The sequence below is a fragment of the Triturus cristatus genome, chromosome 2_1 (genome assembly GCF_964204655.1).
Source record: "Triturus cristatus chromosome 2_1, aTriCri1.1, whole genome shotgun sequence".
Lineage (NCBI taxonomy): Eukaryota > Metazoa > Chordata > Amphibia > Caudata > Salamandridae > Triturus > Triturus cristatus.
Window position 1 is genome coordinate 421,112,223 of NC_140581.1, and position 17,324 is coordinate 421,129,546.

Below are 17,324 nucleotides of genomic sequence, written 5' to 3' on the forward strand. Positions count from 1 at the left end.
AATTCAAAGTCACTTGCTAATTATGTGGTAATTACTTAATTGACTGGAGTTTCTTTTCAAGAGTGGCATGCACAGAATTCACTTCTGTGGTACTACGAGTGTCTTATTCAAGACCAATTGCAGGTACTATGAAAATATGTCTTATAATGTTAGTGGTGGAATGATCACAGTTTAATAGAGTGAGAAGTGTGACCCTTTCACTAAACTGATACACACAGTGAACAGATGGAGGTGAGCCACAGAACCACCGAGAGAGGGAGCAAAAGGACTGGAAGATAAGGGCAAGCCAAATGAGGAAAACTGGACCTTGGTCAAAGCAAGTGAAAGTAAACTAAAAACAAAACTCGGGAACCTCTCATCCCCTTTGTAAAATCAAAATGGAACAGGAACCTTCTGCTACACGACTAATAGCCTTGTTTGTGCTACTAGGTGTCTCTAAACCCACCGCTAAGAATAAAAACGTATCCCTCTCCATCTGTAAACCTAAGAGCAATTTCTCATCCTGTACACATTTAGAGGCACCTCAAAAATCATTTCTTTCTGATTGATGTTGAATCACTGAAGGTTGTGCTTTTTCTGATATCTGACAAAAATATAATGCAAAGAGAAAGTACAATACCTACCCAGCGTGTATACTACACTGCAAGGGCAAGGATAATCCATATGATTCCATGGGCAAAAGGTGAAAAATTGAAGGCACATTTTACTCTGGCTGTTTTTGTTGAAGGATAACCACCTTTTTGTACGTCTCTTTGACCCAATGTCAAGGGGGGTGGGGGAGTCGGGGGTATGCCGCTAAGCAGAACCTCACATTCTTTACTGGATGTAATCCTTGTGTTTTCCAGGTAGAACTTGCTAAGAATGCCCATCTGCAAACTTGTTTAGGACACCATTTCTACTTAAAGATTACGTTTTTTGGGATAAATACTTTTTTTACCCAAGAGGATTGGGTTAGCACATCATCACTTTCTCCTAGAACTCAGTCTTGTATCTTCAGTCAGCTCAGCTAGAATTATCTAAATCTAATTAATATCTTTGTCATAAAGCACTCTATCTGTAGCATATGGAAATTTGTATCTGTACGTTATATTTCTTGTAAGGCAAATCTTATGAATGTATTTGTTTGTTCTGTCTTAGTAGGAAACCTTTCTATCCTCGGTGTTCCACACTAGTATTTGCCTGTTTTGGATTTGTGCATTATTACATGGAAAATCTATTATTCTCTGCAAATTCCTGGTACTGTGGTGATGTACTACTGCTGTAGATAAATGCACTAAGAAAGCTGAGGTCTCGAGTAGAACATTTAGTGTAGTGCATTAACATAGGAGACAACTTTTTATTTTTTATCTTTTTCTTCATTAATTGTTTGAATATGGCATAGCTTCAAAAAGCTACACTGCACATAAAACGGGAGATGATCATGTGGTTTATATAGCACAGAGGTAGATATAAAGGAACAAAGCACTGTTGTGTAATAGATGAGTTCACTTCCAAAGGGAAAGGGTGATAGGGATACATGTAAGCTGGAGTGACACAGTGGCAGCAATGTGTGCTGGAGCTTTTTGGGTGTCTTGGTGGTTGGGGAGCTATGCAACATGGTGTTGTTTAACGACCAAAGTTTTGAGTTTTTTTCCTGAAGAGTTGAGATTGTGCTTGGCTGATTTTATCAGGGAACAGTTTTGCAAACCCTGGGTGCTTAGCTTGTGGAGGCCTAGAACCTGACCATGTCTTTGCCACATTTTGTAGTCTTGAGTTGTGATGTTTTTGCTTCGTGCCGTGTGTAGTCCTCCAGAGGTTTTGATCTTGGATGCTCGGTAAGATGGGGAGACATTTTGTGCAGCTCAGTTGATTATGCATCAGATCTTGAAGGACATTTTTCATAGGAAGAGAGAGCTTGTGGATGTCTGAGTGTTGGCTCTGGCAAAGATCTTCGGAACTTTGACGTAATGTGCTGCTGCATCCAAGGGCATTAATCACTGGGGCCAGGTGAGCTGCTGGGGATTTGGTGAGTGAACCTTTCCTCTGTCTGGTGAGACTTTACCACTGTCTGGATGCCTGTCCAAGCAGTCATCCGGGAGAAATGGCTTCACTCTGTATAGCCAAGATTTTTTCATCTTGTTGGTGATGTGTTTTGAAGCTAGGATTATTGTCCATGTAAAAGTTGTGACTCACTGCTGGTGACGAGTTATGGTATGAATCTGTTGTGGTTCATCTTTTCGAGCCCCTTCTGTACCTGCAGTTGTTTGCTGGCTTGGCAAGAGAATACATTCTATCTTCTGCGACTCACCTTTATATGTGCTCTAATCACTCAGGTGTAAATTAAGGCAACCTTCTCCTTAGTCTGTCTGAAGGTGACTTTTAGCAAGGACACCAACCAGAGTTGACCATCTTCTGCGTATTGATGGATACTGGTCATCGTGTCTTCTCTGCATTAGCTGTGGACGGATGGCCATTTAGGATTGTTGCTGGGTGAAATAGTTGGGGCAATGACAGACTTTTTTTTTCTTTCGATGTGCTGTTGAGTACTGTCTGTATTGTCCTTTAAGTTGTTGATTGGACTGGGAATTGTTGTGTAAAGCAGTGTGGTATGGCGGAGGTCAGGTTGTTACTGGTGTCTGCAAAGCCACAATGTTTGATGGAGGATTACGATTGCCTCTCAATGTGTTGGGTACTGTAATTTTGTGAAACAGGGTCATCTGTGTGGTTGGTGGTGGTATGTCACTGCCAGATTTCTGTCATGAGTACCTCCAGGCCAGGGGTGGTGATAAGATCACATATGTCAGCAGCTTGTTGAAGTTCTCTGTGAGGAATGACATTAACAAGTGGGCAGAATTAAGACTGCTTGCAGCTGGTGCTTGTCAATGTGATGCTAATGAGGGCTGATTGAGTGTCATGTTGGCCGGTGGATCGTGACTAGTGCATTTAATGTTTGTTATGTCTTGTGGAGGGTAAGTTACACACTATGCGGTTGTTGGGAAAGATGTAAGGGGAATGTGGAGTAGTGGATCTGTTTATTGGCACTTATCTGGTCAAAACAGGCGATGCCCGGTATGTTCTTATCAGATGATCCACTGAGGACTCTAAATGCAAACACTACAGTTGATAGTCTACCAAGACCAATCCAATCTGGTTTTATACTACGAAGAAGCACAATAGTCAATCTGCTCAGGTGACCCATAGTTGAAATTGGCTGGAGGAAAGCACCAAGGATTAGGTCGTCCTATCCCTTGATAAAGAGAACACCTTTGAGTCATAGTGATAGGACTTTTTCTTTTCTGCTCTTTAGAGCTACAAATGTGGTCCCCAGTTTCTGGATGAGGGTTGATTGTACTACTCCCAGGTTATGGCCAGAGTGAAAACTAATAGTCTGATCACAGACAGCTGGGAGTTTTGATGGGGAACAAGAAGAGGATTACACCATCGCCTCTGCTGTTTGCATTAGCTGTGGAGGTCATAGCATGTAGGCCCACAATTTAATTGTACCTGCAGAGAGTTATGGTTGAAAGCACAACACGTACTGTATCACTTCATATTGATGAAACATGGCATATTTGTTAAAACCTGAGAGAATGGTACCGTAGTTACTTCAGTTAGTAGGCATTTGGGACTTTGTGGTATGCGAAGACTAAATGGACGAAGTACAGATATTTCCCTTGGGGAAGTGGGCAAAACGGTGAGTGGAACGCTTACCTGTCATATTTTGGGTGTGTGGTGATCAGGTAAGATGTTGAAGTACTTAGAGATACAGATTTTGCACTCAGAACTAGACACTGTAGCATTAAATGTCAAGGATCATGGAGAGGATGCACAGTTCCGTTTCCTTTCAGCTGAAACGGACAGTCATTGATCGGGTGGATCATCCTGATAAAGACGATAGTGCTCCCTGCTGCTTATATGTATTATGTAATGTTAACAGATTAAAGGATTAGATAGTGTACTGAGTCAGTTGTTAGACTCAGCACCAGACCTAGAAGTAATTTGAAAGCCCAAGTGTTTCCATATTAGAAAATTTACACCAGCCCTTCAAAGTACCAGAACAAAAAATGTTGAACAAACAGGAAAGGCGACCATCCTTCTTTAGCCATCCATTGATTTGTCATGAACGGTTGTTCAGTCAAATGGTCCACATGCGTTTCTGTGGAACACTTATATTTTCTACCATCTTCTTCAGGACCTGGCACTCTTTTAATTTTTTCATTCACCTAATCCGACATGCTGGGGTATCTAGACATCTAGCTCTTATATAGATTATAGCCGCATTACTGAGATTTCCAGTTCTTCATATGTAGTCTGATCTGCTCCACGAGGGGCAAAGAGTACATCCCCACTAACGGTCGAACTTTCACTTCATCTGATGGTAGTATCTATTTAGTTAGCAGGGTGCAAATGCCAATAACGTTCTTCTTGGAGCTAATCACATACAAAGCCTAATGGATACCATGACTCCTTTCCTCATGTGTAGTCTCTGATCTGCGTCTCCGGGGTCTGTAAGATATAGCTTATCTTTTAGTATCCCAAAATACTACATTCTAGTAAAGATTTTTTTTAAAGGGAAACCGGGCAACTGAACAGATGTGGAATTGTTAACACCTTGTTAGGAAAGACATGACTCACACTAAATTATTTGACAGGTGGGCCAGCTTTTGTTAAAATTAGGAGCCTTCAATAGTGTACACTCCTCTATATTTGTTAGCAGCAAAGTACCTCAAATAGACATCGTTGGCACTGCCATGCAATCAATTTAGTCATTCTTGCTATCACAAATGAATAGAGGTCCAGAAATTAACATTTTGAGTACATTTTTAATTATTAACTTATACATCTTCTCTGGAAGTTACTATGAGGAAATTCAGTTTGGATCTCTCCTTATACATAGATGGCACCCAAAACGTATTACACCGTGGGTGGTTACCTAGACACTCATTTAAAATATGTTATGGCTCAAAGAATTTGCTAACTGAACCGGTTTCTCTATTCTGGTAACAGATGCACAATCTAGGAGTGCGCATGGCTGTGGAGTTGTTCATGGGACCATCAGTTTGTGCAGTAATCATAGAAATGTATAGTTTAAAATAATACATATGTTAATATAGTAACTATTTTTTCCTACCAATAGTGCCTTGTCCCATAGAGTAACAGTGTTGTGTGACTTTATTATAATCTTCACATCTTCTGGACTAGAATGCCCAACATTGCTTATTTTAGGTCTCCTCTCATTACTTTCTCCTAAGCATGTAATGGTGGATCACTAATATCCTGACAACAGTTTTATTGTTTTAGTCTAGGAGTGCATTCGGTCCTATTTCACTTTACTGGGGCAGTCTGCTCTACCACTGTCTGTTTCGTGAACACAGTTTGGTTTGCCATTCTTGTCCCCATACTGAACAGTAGAGCATCAAATAGACTCGCGTTCAGGTCACTACCCCTGTGCCCATACAAATCCAATAGCAGCCTTCTGCACAGTAGCTCGGTCTGCAGAATTTGTTTCCGATAGTTTTGAGCCCGATGCATAAAGGACTCAGCTAAAGATATTTAATTTTTGTTTGTTCTGTTTATTGTCATTTTTAACAGCGATATAAAATAATACTGTAATTTCTACCAGTTGCATGATGTACGTCCTTAAGGCATCTTCGCACAAGATTGACAGGGAGACCTATTACATCAACTGATTACATTCGGTGTACTCACTGTCATACATATACATATCAACTCCGCATTGTATTCTGTTCTTCTCACTGCGTTCACAGGGACCATGACAATTTCCCATATGCTATTTAAAGAGCAATGTATATACTGTCTTATCAACTTAAACCTCTTCAGGCAACAACAGGGCTCAAGAAATCTCCACTTCAGCAGAAATTGTGTATAACCATAAAGTCATGTATCAAATACTTCTCCAAATAAAACTGTGTCCCATATATATGTGCTGTCACAGGAGTCCCTGCTTTCTTCCTAGCGTGCATAAGGCTAATTCCCAACCCTAGACTTAACTGATTTCAGGCTCGGTTTGTTGTGTGATGTGTATTTCTATTCAGTTTGTATATTGAGCCGCAGTGCTGTAAGAATTGTGTTCCAGCTGTCTGAGAGCGGGAACTTCCGTAGCCCCAGTGCATCCTCCCTCTTGAGGAATACGCCCTCAGCCGTTGCCCAATTTAGGACCGAACGGGAACAGGCCAGGGGTACCGGAGGATCCCCGGACTTCCAACGTCATGTAATGAGTCTTTTTACCACTGCAAGGCCCAAATCTAGGAACCTGCCTGTAGCACTATGTGCGTTACCAATAGGGAATAGCCCCAGTATGCACGATTCCCAAGAGTTTGGGAGTTGTCTATCAGTGCACTCAAACGGGTGGACTGTAACCTTTTCCCAGAACTGTCGAAGCTTATGACATGCCATAACGTGTACAATGTCTGCATCTAAGTGGTTGCAGAGAGGACAGTGTGAGTCAGTTCTGTGAAAGTACCGATTGATTTTCTCTGGGGTGAGATACGCGCGGTGTACTATATATCATTTTATAAATTTAAACCTAGTGTTACGGGGAACCAGTGTGTGGCTTGTTAGTATCATCTTCCATTTTATATACGAGTGACCTAAATCGGATCCCCATTTCGTACGCAGTGAGGTCAGATCTGCTGCGGTGTGGAGGCGAAGAACGTCTACAAACCAGCACATCGGATGGCTACCATTTCCCATTACATGGATGTATTGATGTAGCATGTTTGTTTGTCACTCTTGCATATCTCCCCATTTGCTTTGTAATAGCCTAATCCAAGAGGTTTGTAGGAGAAAATGTCCTGGGGGCATTCCTTCCTCTTGCTCCAAATCATTAAATGGCACAAGTATTTCGTTGTACTACAGGTCTCTAAGTGTATGGATTCCCACATTGTGCCAGTCCACTAAGTCGAAAGATGTGGTGGATCTGGGTCCCCTAGGTGTCCTGATTTAAGGGGATCGCTGGGGCATAAGGTTTTACATATCTGGTGAGGAACAACGCTCTACGGAAACATCTGTAAGCTACTTGTAGCATTAGGGGGAGGGAGTTCCTTTTCCCTTTGCAGGAGTGGAAGATAGAAAGAATAGCATGTACTGTTAGGGAAGCCTCCTCTCCCCCAGTGCCTGCCTTCTACCCAATGGGCTACCCACTGAAGCTGGGATGCTATATAATAATGTTCCAGGTTCAGTACAGCCAGCCGCCCTCCCTGGCCCGTTGGAAGGTATAACTTTGTGAGCGCCACGCTGCAGCATGATGTGTGCCGTATAAGGCCACAAATCATCCATTCAATTGGTTTAAAAAAAGGAAAGCTGTAAATATAGTGGCAGATTGGCAAAGTAATACAGGAGGCGGGGAAGTACCATAATTATGATGGGGGAGATCCTACCCGCCACCGAGATAGCCAGTGATTTCCAAAAGGTCGTCTGCAACCACAGGGATGTAAGTGCTGTGGTGAGGTTGTAATCCAGGAGGTCCCGGTCACTATGGTATATCCTAATGCCCAGGCAACGAAACATGGATGGCTGCCACGTGACCGGGGTGCCATCAATAAAGAACATCAGGTCAGACGTGGTAGGTTCAAAGGGGAACAGACAAGACTTATCTCAGTTAACCCGTAGCCCTGATAGATTGGCAGACTGGCTGAATATAGCAGGTACAGTATCCGGGATCCTCCCAACATCTCATATATATATATATAAGAGGAGGTGATCCGCCTATAAAGATATTGCATGAGTAACTCCTCCCATATAAATGCCCCAATGAGTTGCAGATGCCCGCATAGCTAATGCCAGTGGTTCAACAGCCAGTGAGAAAAGGAGGGGGGAGAAGGGATATCCATGAGGGGTACCGCTACATACTGGTATAGGATATGCTGGGATGTGAAATTCCTATAGCCGGACGCCCCGGACATATTGTCCTTGGGACAAGTAGGCCCAACCCCCTACAGCAGGAACCCTTTGGCTGCCAGTTTGCAGTACCACATTATGGATCAGGGAAGGGTATTGTCTGTAGTTAAGGTAATATTTGTGTACATGTGTTAATACTGTTCAAACTTGTGTATATATAGTTAATTAATTGCAAGCCTTTATTATTAGGGTAAGCGCTCTAAGTAAATGTGGAATCTCCGACTGCACTACGGCCAGTGGTTCCAGTATAAAAATGTGTGCACATGTTTTCAATGTTTAGCAATATGAAGCTATGTATACTGCTCCCAGAATGCTCTCTGATTCAATGCAAATATTTGCCGAAGCTTGAAAGCAAGATTGATGATTCTTTACTTTCAAAATAACATGTTCACAAAAAAAAGCCAAAACCTTTAGCTAAACTACGGAAAACGTTAAGTACCATTTCTTTGCAGTATCATTTAGTAAAATGTGTTGATGTACACTAGTATTTCGCAAAAATATTCCTAATGGAAAATCAGTGTAACTAGTTTTAATAAGATTAAGGGGACATAAAAATAAAAACGCATTGGTAAAGCCAGTAGGTCTGAAATTGTTGGTCAGCCTTTTGGATTTGTCAATGCGTGACTTGTTTTGGCATGATTTTTGTAAAACCTTATTGGTGTGGGAGCTGCCGGGCCCGCACCGTTATAACAAACATTGGCAAAAGCAAAAATTGTTTGGGTCTCAAAAAGCACACGTTGCACAGTAGTTCCTGGCACTGAACAAAACTGTGTGTCGATATGCTTCTTGTGAAAGAACAGAATGCTGTCACTCACAGTGAAGCTAATTCATAGAGAGAGATGCACAATTTTAATAAACATGAAAGGTCATGGTTAACGCCTGACCTAAATAGGGGCCCAATTATTAAATAAAGTGCACCATGTCCTTGGATTAAGTGCAGATATACGACTTTCGTGAATTCACAAGACTTTACAGAAGTAGGCCAAGAAATAGTACTCTTAGAAAATATTTGGAAGTGCGATTTAACATGAGCAAATATGCAGGTGTACATTTGCTCATGCGAAAATCCGTGTGTTTGCAAGTTTACTTTCCCTCCAACCACTTTTTTTCCCAATCCTGGAAGAGGTATTGTATCTGCCATTGTCAGGAATAAATATCCAACCTTTCTCAGTATGGGAAAAGATTAGAGAAGAGTTGGTGAAAACCCTTAAAATATGCAAGTTAGTAGGTTTGCACAGTCTCAAAAGGGCATTCCAACTCTGGAACTGTTACTTACCATTACCTTCAGCCCCAGTATGTAGATCCGGGTAAACGTGGCAACATAAGGGAATTGCTAGTATTCAAACCCTACTATGGAAGAAGCCCATGCCTAATCAGAGAGGGTTTTTCAGAGCTTCTTTGTCGCCGCATCACATGGCACAAATGGGACGAGTGGATTTTGTTACAGGACAAGTAGATTTAGGAAGCAACCTGCCCCATGGACAAGCAGATATATGATTAAATTCCACACCCCTGATACAACAGCAAATGGCCACTGACCACCGGCTTTTTATACAGCAATTGTATGTATCAGTGAGTTAAAATATGGTCCCACGCCAAACCGAGGCAAAACGTTAAAAATGTAGGGCCATTCCACTGTATCGAATGCTTTCTCCAGATCGAGCACCCTACAGCCAGATCTGGGCCAAGTCAGTGAAGCACATCTCATGACTCCGAACAGTCGACGCAGGTTAAGGGAAGTAGACCGTTCTGGGACGACTCTGTTCTGGTCTTCATGTATTAAAGGAGGCAATATATATGCCAGTCTCCCAGATAAGATGGTAGCCAGCACCATGTAATCTACATTTAATAGTGCCAGTGGGCGATATGAGCCGAGCCTGGTGAGGTCTCCATCTGGCTTGAGGAGAGTGACCAGGGTGGCCTCGCTCATAGAGCTCGGCAAGTGAGACATTTGCAGTGCCTCCTCAAATACCCTCAATAGATTAGGGGCTAAAAGGTCTGCATACGTTTTATAGTTCTCAGTTGGGAAGCCATCTGGCCCTGGCACTTTCCCTGACGCCAAAGACCTGATTGTACCCTGAATTCCCTTGACTGTTATAGGTGCATGTAGTTCAGCATGCTGACCGGGAGTAAGCTGCGGGCAGGAAAGCTTATCCAGTTAATCGGCTATATCATAATCCATTGCCTTCCAATTTGATTGGTATAACGAGATTAAACGCAGCACCAAATCATTATGCATTTCATGTTGGGTGTAATGAAGTTCCCCTACTGAGGAGTAGAATGCAGTGATAGGCCCATGCAGTTATTCCTGCCTTATCAGCCATGCAAGCAGGGACCCCAATCTATCAGCTAGGGTGTGTGTTCTGGCGAAATATGCTGCATAATTAAGACATTGCAGCCTCTCTAGCAATGTGGTGTGTTGTTCCCTCACTGACGACAATTCCGGGGTGTTAGAGGAGTCGGAGACTTACTTTGTCTCGAGTGACAACAATGTTCTTTCCAGATCACGGAGTTGTTGTTCCTGCACACCACCACCCAGACCCATGCATCCACCTCTAAGCGTCTCCTTAAAGGCGTCCCCCTCCAGAAGGACCGACTACACCGTGCCAGTGTTCTGTGTAAAGTAATTATTTACTGTGGTGCAGGGGGAGGCACCGAAGGGCTGGCCTTCTAACATAGAAGGCTGCAGGCGCCAGAATACGAGAGTAGGACAGTGTGTGTCCCAGTCTAGGTCAATTAATGGGGATTATGATCCGAATGTGTTCTACCCAGGTACTCCACCTGTCTCACATAAGGCAGCACAATAGGTGTGCACAGAAACCTATCTATACGGACATAGGGAACCGCGTAGAAGGAGCATATTTGCGTGATGGGATTGCAGTCTCTCCAGGTGTCTTCCAGCTGTTAACCCAATTCCTCAATAGTGAAGCCCACTAGCTGCCGATGTGCTCCTAAGGGGTGGAAATGATCGATCAAGGACTACGTCCAATACATTGTTAGTTCCCCCCCAACCTCACCCCCCTATCAGCCAAGGTATATGACACCATCTAGATAGTGGTGGTGGTAACTTATTCCAAAAGGGTCCTTGTTCCCTGTTGGGGGCATATATGTTTCCTATTAGGAGACATCTACCGTTTAGTTCACCCATCAGAAAGATGTAGCTTTCTTCTGCATCTATCTGTTTCCTCTATTAACAGGTAGGTCCCTGGGCGCACCCAAACCAGCACTCCTCGTGCAAATACCGAGTAGTCTTTTGCAATGACCCGGCCTCTCCACCTGCCCTGCAGTCTAATGGATTCCAAGTGTGTCAAGTGGGCTTCTTGCAGCAAGGCTATCTGCACATTATGACGCTTAAGGTGTGAGTAGACCTCATACCTTCGGGAAGAGGTATACAGACCTGTAACATTCCAGTTAATAATTTGTCATGACCGCATAGTTCAGATATATATGCATATATTGTTTGGGAAGATACGCGCACATGGCAACAGAGACTGCCTAATGGGGGGTAGTTTTTGTTGAGCGTAACAGTGCCTGAGCAAATGTTTAGCAAAACATAGCAACCTTGCAAACATGCAATACCAAAAGAGCGGACCCTGCAACTGTGTAGATCTACCCAAACGTAAGAGTGTTTCCAGTTCAATGAACCAACCCTGCGGTCGAGGATGAGCGGGGGTACGTGACTTTCAACGGCCCACCGATGTGCAGTACCCACCCAATGACATAGTAAATGCAATTCCTTTTTCGATAACTCACATATTTGTAAGACACATCTCCGCCTTGTTTAACACCACGGTGAGCTTGGCCCGTTCCCCTTCCCACCTGCCCCCCTCAGCATCATTTTACCCAACAGCAGTCATCTCACGGCAGTTCAACAGGTTCCCCACAGGAGTGTCAGGTCCATACTCACAGTACAGGCCAAAAGAGATATACAATGTCCTCAGATAACCCCTCCTGATGTTTGTGGAGGGAAGTCTGGCATGATCAAGGAATTGGTGTCCGAGGGGCAGACCACCGAGGAGTCTCCGTCAATGGAACTACGAGTGGAGAGCAAATCCCAGTCTGATTCCTAAGCAGCTTCCGAGATCTTCTCCGCTTCATTAAGTGCTTGTTGCCTTGCTTTAATTATCTGCTCCAAATTGGGGACCGCTGACAACTGCTATGGCTGTGATATCTGCAAGCTACCATGTCTCCTACCTGTGGTCGCAGCAGCTACACGCTTGGTGCCTCGTCCAGTGGGTCTAGGGCCCGTGAATTTTCCATATGACTCGAGCCAATCCCATGCATCCTGTGGTGCATCAAAGAATTGAGTCTCCCCATCAGCCGCCACTCTGTTTCGCCAGAAAGTACAGTGAATAGTGGATGTCGAGTTTCCGAAGATGCTGTTTAGCTGCCAAAAAGGAGCTGCACTGAAGTTAAACACCCACTGGGATCTGGGAAAAACATTACCATGGCGTTGTCTACTTGAAAGTCTTGTATCTTCCTGGTTTCCCTCAGGATTGTGTCTCTATCCCGGTAGTGTAGCATTTTAAAAAGGAAGGGTCGGGCGTTTGATCCCGGGGCTGGTCTCCGAGACGGGACGCGGTGCGTGTTTGGTCCCGGGGCTGGTCTCCGAGACGGGACGCAGTGCGCTCTTTCTATTGAGAAGTAGGGGGATAACGTTCCTTCTGGCATTGAACCCTTCAGCCATTTTTCAATTAATCCAAACTGCATTTGGCCCTCCGTTCCCTCCTGCAGGCCTGTTAGGCAGATGTTGTTCCTTCTAGAGCGACCATCTGCGTCTTCTGCCCTTTATTCCAGCTGTCTGATCTGTGCTTCATGATCCCCAATTTGTTTCTCCATGAGATCTGAGGTTGGTTGTATTTCCACTATGGTATGTTTCACCAACGTGACCCGGTTTGTTAACTTTCTATGGTCTGCCTGTAGGCGGGTGAGTTCTGTGGCAATACTGTCTATTTTGGACTTTAGAGAGAGCCTAGAACGCTTGATAGCCGGAAGGATGGTATCTGATCTGTCTTTAGGGGATGGGTTACGTTAACTCTGGGAACGCTGTTGACCCCTCTCTGCTGCAGAAGAGGCTAATGAGGAAGTTTGGGAGTTTGCTCCCTTAGAGCGCCCCATCGTTACTCGTCACTCAACGCCAACACACCGTACCCCTATTCGGTGCTTATTGTGCAGGCTCTCCAAGCAGTAGCTCCTGTGCGCCAAACGGTGTCTGCATGGCTGTTTTTTAGTCCGAGAGCATTATCCAGATCTAGTGTCGCAGAGCTGGACCCTATGTGTGATTCTGTGGATCTTCACAAGTAATAGTGCGTTTAAGAAAGGCCCACCCCAGATTGCTTAGTTGATATGTGTCCTTCTGCCTCCTGCCGTCAATATCCTAGTTCCTGGGTCCTGCCACATAGATCCAATGCTGCTTGCAGCCTTGGGAATTAGCTCAACAGATCTTCATAGCCACCATGAGCACAAGCGGGGGTGGGGGGGGAAGGGTGGAAATACATTGACCTGCTCCCAGGAGGCCTGAGACTGCGGTAGTGACCAGACCCTGACCGCTCTCCACAGCTTAGCCGCGGCACTATTGCTCACACGACTTACTAAACTCCTCACAGCGGTGGCAAGCCATCCAATTTCGCTGGCACCAGTAACTGCTGGAGTTATTTCCTGCCTGCGCAGCCCCCTGGGCTTGCTCCTGTGGGCGACTTCACGGTGTTTTATCCCCACAGCCACTGTTCCTCCGATAATGGGGGACAGAAGGGGGGGGGGGGTTAGCTTGGCCTCTGCAGTGTCCTGGGCGCCCCTCCGACCTATACAGCGTTGAGGCTCTGCAGCCGCCGCACCGCTGATGGGCAGATGGCTCAACTGCCCGTCTGCCTCAGCTTAGTTCTCACAGGCGCCGTGCAGCTCAGGCTGTGCTGATTCCTTTCCTCGCTGCGCTGCCGGGATGGGTCGCTGCTCCCACTCCGGGAGCCCAATCGTGTCCTATCCGGGCCTTCAGCACAGCTTCCACGGCCTAAGCAGCCTGGATCCGGCCAACGGTCAGTCCGCCTTAAGTCCCGATTTGGCTCCACCTGGTCTCCAGCACTTTCTGTATGCCTCCGGATACAGCAGAGGGTAAGTCTAGCGGTCAGATTGTGTTCAGTGCAGGCAATAACTGGCGGAATAAACTGGGCAAACGGCGGAGCGAGATTAGGTCGCGTCCGCCATCTTGCACGCACAACCCACGCCCCTCAGCTAAAAATACTGATAAGCTTTTAATTCTCTTACAAGACCCCCAGCCACCAAGTATATTGCGACATAGATTAGCACAATTTGCAGCTCAAAAATGGAAATTTTTTGTTGCACACAATTTTTTTTGCAATACCTAATATTACTTAAATTCATATCAAAGAAAAATGGCAGCAGTTCACACAAGTCCAAAAGCATAAAATGCAAAGTTGGAGTTGTGTTGTATGATTTATTCTTTCCACAATTATTCACGTTCCTTGGTTAGGATGTAATATCCAGTACAGACAGGAAGTCAACACGTGTTTCTTCATACACACTTTTTCAAGGCAGCAAGAGGATCTACACAATGTAATGTCTTACATAGAGGTACCAATGACATAGGGATAGGATTTTAAATAACTGTTATGTTACTGTCGCTAACAAGTCTTAAAACACATCAAAGTGTCCTCAAAAAGTAAACATTAAAAATCACAAAGTAAAAATTGAGCATCGTACTCATCCTACCCGCATGTGTGGTGCAAAAGGAAAGTTACACAGATAGTGAATAGAAGCATAGTGTACTGAATAGTAGAATGAAATACCATATACCCAAAGTTAGAAGACTGTACCTGAAAAGATACTGGCAGGAAGCAGTGATAGGAAGCAGCGGGTATGCAGATAGCACCACACTGTAATTTAAAGACATGAATTTTAGAGTCCAAGGTGCCTGCCAAACGGCATTACAAAAAACATTCGAGGAAAAGGGGATGCAGCAAACTGCGGCACAACAAATGAATGCCAGAGAAACTCAACGTCTGTGCTCTTAGAAAATGCTAGGGAGAGATGCAAGTGGCAATGTGTAACGCTATAGTCGACAGTTGGTGCCAACGCACATATGTTCGGTAGGTCCACAAAGACTAATCATCACAAGGAAGACACAGCTAAGAGGCTCAATCCGTTTGTAAAATATTGGACAGACGAGGTGATCCGAGTTCACTGACTCCAAAGTATGTATCACGAAGAGTTGGCTGCCAGTACGCCGTAAATCATGTATGCTGTGAGTCAATGGCTCAAATATACCTAGGGGCATGTATTAGAAATTCAAAGTCGAACATACCTGCAAAAGACCTGTGCGCTAGCCACCCACATTGTGCAGGCGATGAAAAGTTGGAGCACGGGCCTTGCTAAGGACAAAAACAAACAGAATAAGAAAAGTTCTAATCGACAGGAAAGTGTTGATGAGTTCCTATAGATAATAACAGCTGATAAATTTTAGTCCCAAGTCTGTCATTTGCCAGTACATGGTAAATGGCTTCTAAATGTAAATTAAAGTAAAATACCTCGGAAGTGTCCTTATAATTTATAAATATATATAACCAGCATTTACAATGCAATGGTCTCGGCATTGTTAAAGCTATTGGCATTGCTCTTGACATTATTTTTGTTTATGTTTTTGTTTTTAAAACATTTAAAGAAACGGCATTGTTATTTACAATGCTCAAGCCCATCAACTTCTTTGATAACAGTGAACTGGCATTTTAACCATATTAATGTTTCTCTAAGTCCCTTTTCCCTTGTTTAGTGGTATTTCATTGAATTCCTGTTCTCAAGGCACAGTCTCACCTGATCCAACCTTAGTCATAAAGGTAAATGTACGTTGGGTAGACCTTCAGTTAAAAGTATGCACTGTAGTGTAAAAGGTTGCACTAAGTTCCTCATACCTTACCCTCGAACCTCTGAAAACTGCATCCGGGTTTCTGCTCAATGTCTCACATTACCAAATAGCACAGGAAAGTGCAACTTTTACACAGTTCAAGATTCCAAACTCTAAAACTACTTATCAAATCAAATTCAAACGGCCAATAGGAAAATTCTTAGAGGGTATCTCATTCTAAAAACCACCCGTTTCTGCAAAATTATAGTGCATCAGGGAACGCTGCATAGAGAGATGCAGTGGCACTTTGTTCTCCAAGCTCCAGCACCAACCGCCCCCCTGTTGGTGAGACGGTCATCTCACTCCCCCGATGCTAGTAGTCTTACCTTGCGCCCTCCGCACGCTCCCTGTGCGTGTTGTAATTGACGGTCATGACCTTCACCGAGCTCTTGAAGACTATCTTGCCCTCCTGCAGGTAGGCTAGGTTGCGGCGGATCGGGAAGCGCCCCTTCATCGGCATCTTGGAGGGTAGCAGGCAGCAGAACCAGAGGAGTAAAAACAACCTGGTACTCACATCTGCTGGAGGTACCAGCGGCCGCGGAGAGTCCTGGGAAGTGTAGTCCGAAAGCAGTAGCAGTGACCCGGAAGTAACTTCTAGCTTGTATACGGACGTGAGTATAGGAGAGTAAAGACTAGAGCGCATTTCCATGTCAAAGCAGAGCAGAGCTAGAGAGTGTGAACGAAAAGCTTTGTGCTTCAGGAATAGAAAACAGTGAAATTCACGGCATTTCCAAAAGCAGTATGTTGTGCGAACCGAGTAAAACAAGTTGAGCACCGGATGAAACAAGTCCTGACCACCCCCTTCAACACTTGCTTCCCATACTGGCCCGGCTTGCATTTCGTTTTAAGAACATAAAATGACGTATGGATGTACTAAGGTTGCCCATTCAGGACAAATCAAAATCAGTACATTATGTTTACAAACATTCGAGAAAACCGTAACGCTAAACGGACCCACAATCCGCTCTCAATTATTACATGCTGAAATAGCTGACCATAATCACGCAGAGCACGAGACGCAGATCCAAACACGCACTTTGATTTTCACGCTTTTCTTTAAAAGTGACAGTAACCACATTCAGCTATAGAGCTGGACGAGTCGTCACAGTGGTGACTCCGACAGACTATAGGTTTGTAGGAGCGGAGTCATTTCACATATGAGTGAACACATGCACGGAAGGCCAGGCGGCTGGCAAAGTCTGTCTGTGATGTTTTGCACTGTCATTCAATCGGGACGACTCCGTTTTAGTTTTCATTGTCAGATGTTGACTTCGAATTCAATGACAAACCGTGAGTGGTCAATGCGCCCCCTCCCCCTGCGGCTGCAACCACACAGCACAGTGGCACGGCCAGCCGACCTTGTCCTCACACCCGCTCTCGAGCAAACAGGCGTGACAAGGAGGGGGTGCGAGGTAGCAAGGGGAGGAGCTCTCTGCTACTGAGAAGAGTGTTGCAGGCTGTGTGGGTGTGAAAGGCTAGTGGTGTTTGTTTTGGGTCATTGGGCAGCATG

General features: G+C 44.5%; 1 protein-coding gene across 1 annotated transcript in view; it reads left to right on the forward strand.

Annotated features, from left to right (window-relative positions):
• PPWD1 (peptidylprolyl isomerase domain and WD repeat containing 1) overlaps positions 1 to 17,324 on the forward strand; it is a 416,345-nt gene that overhangs the window by 7,424 nt on the left and 391,597 nt on the right. The window lies entirely within an intron of this gene.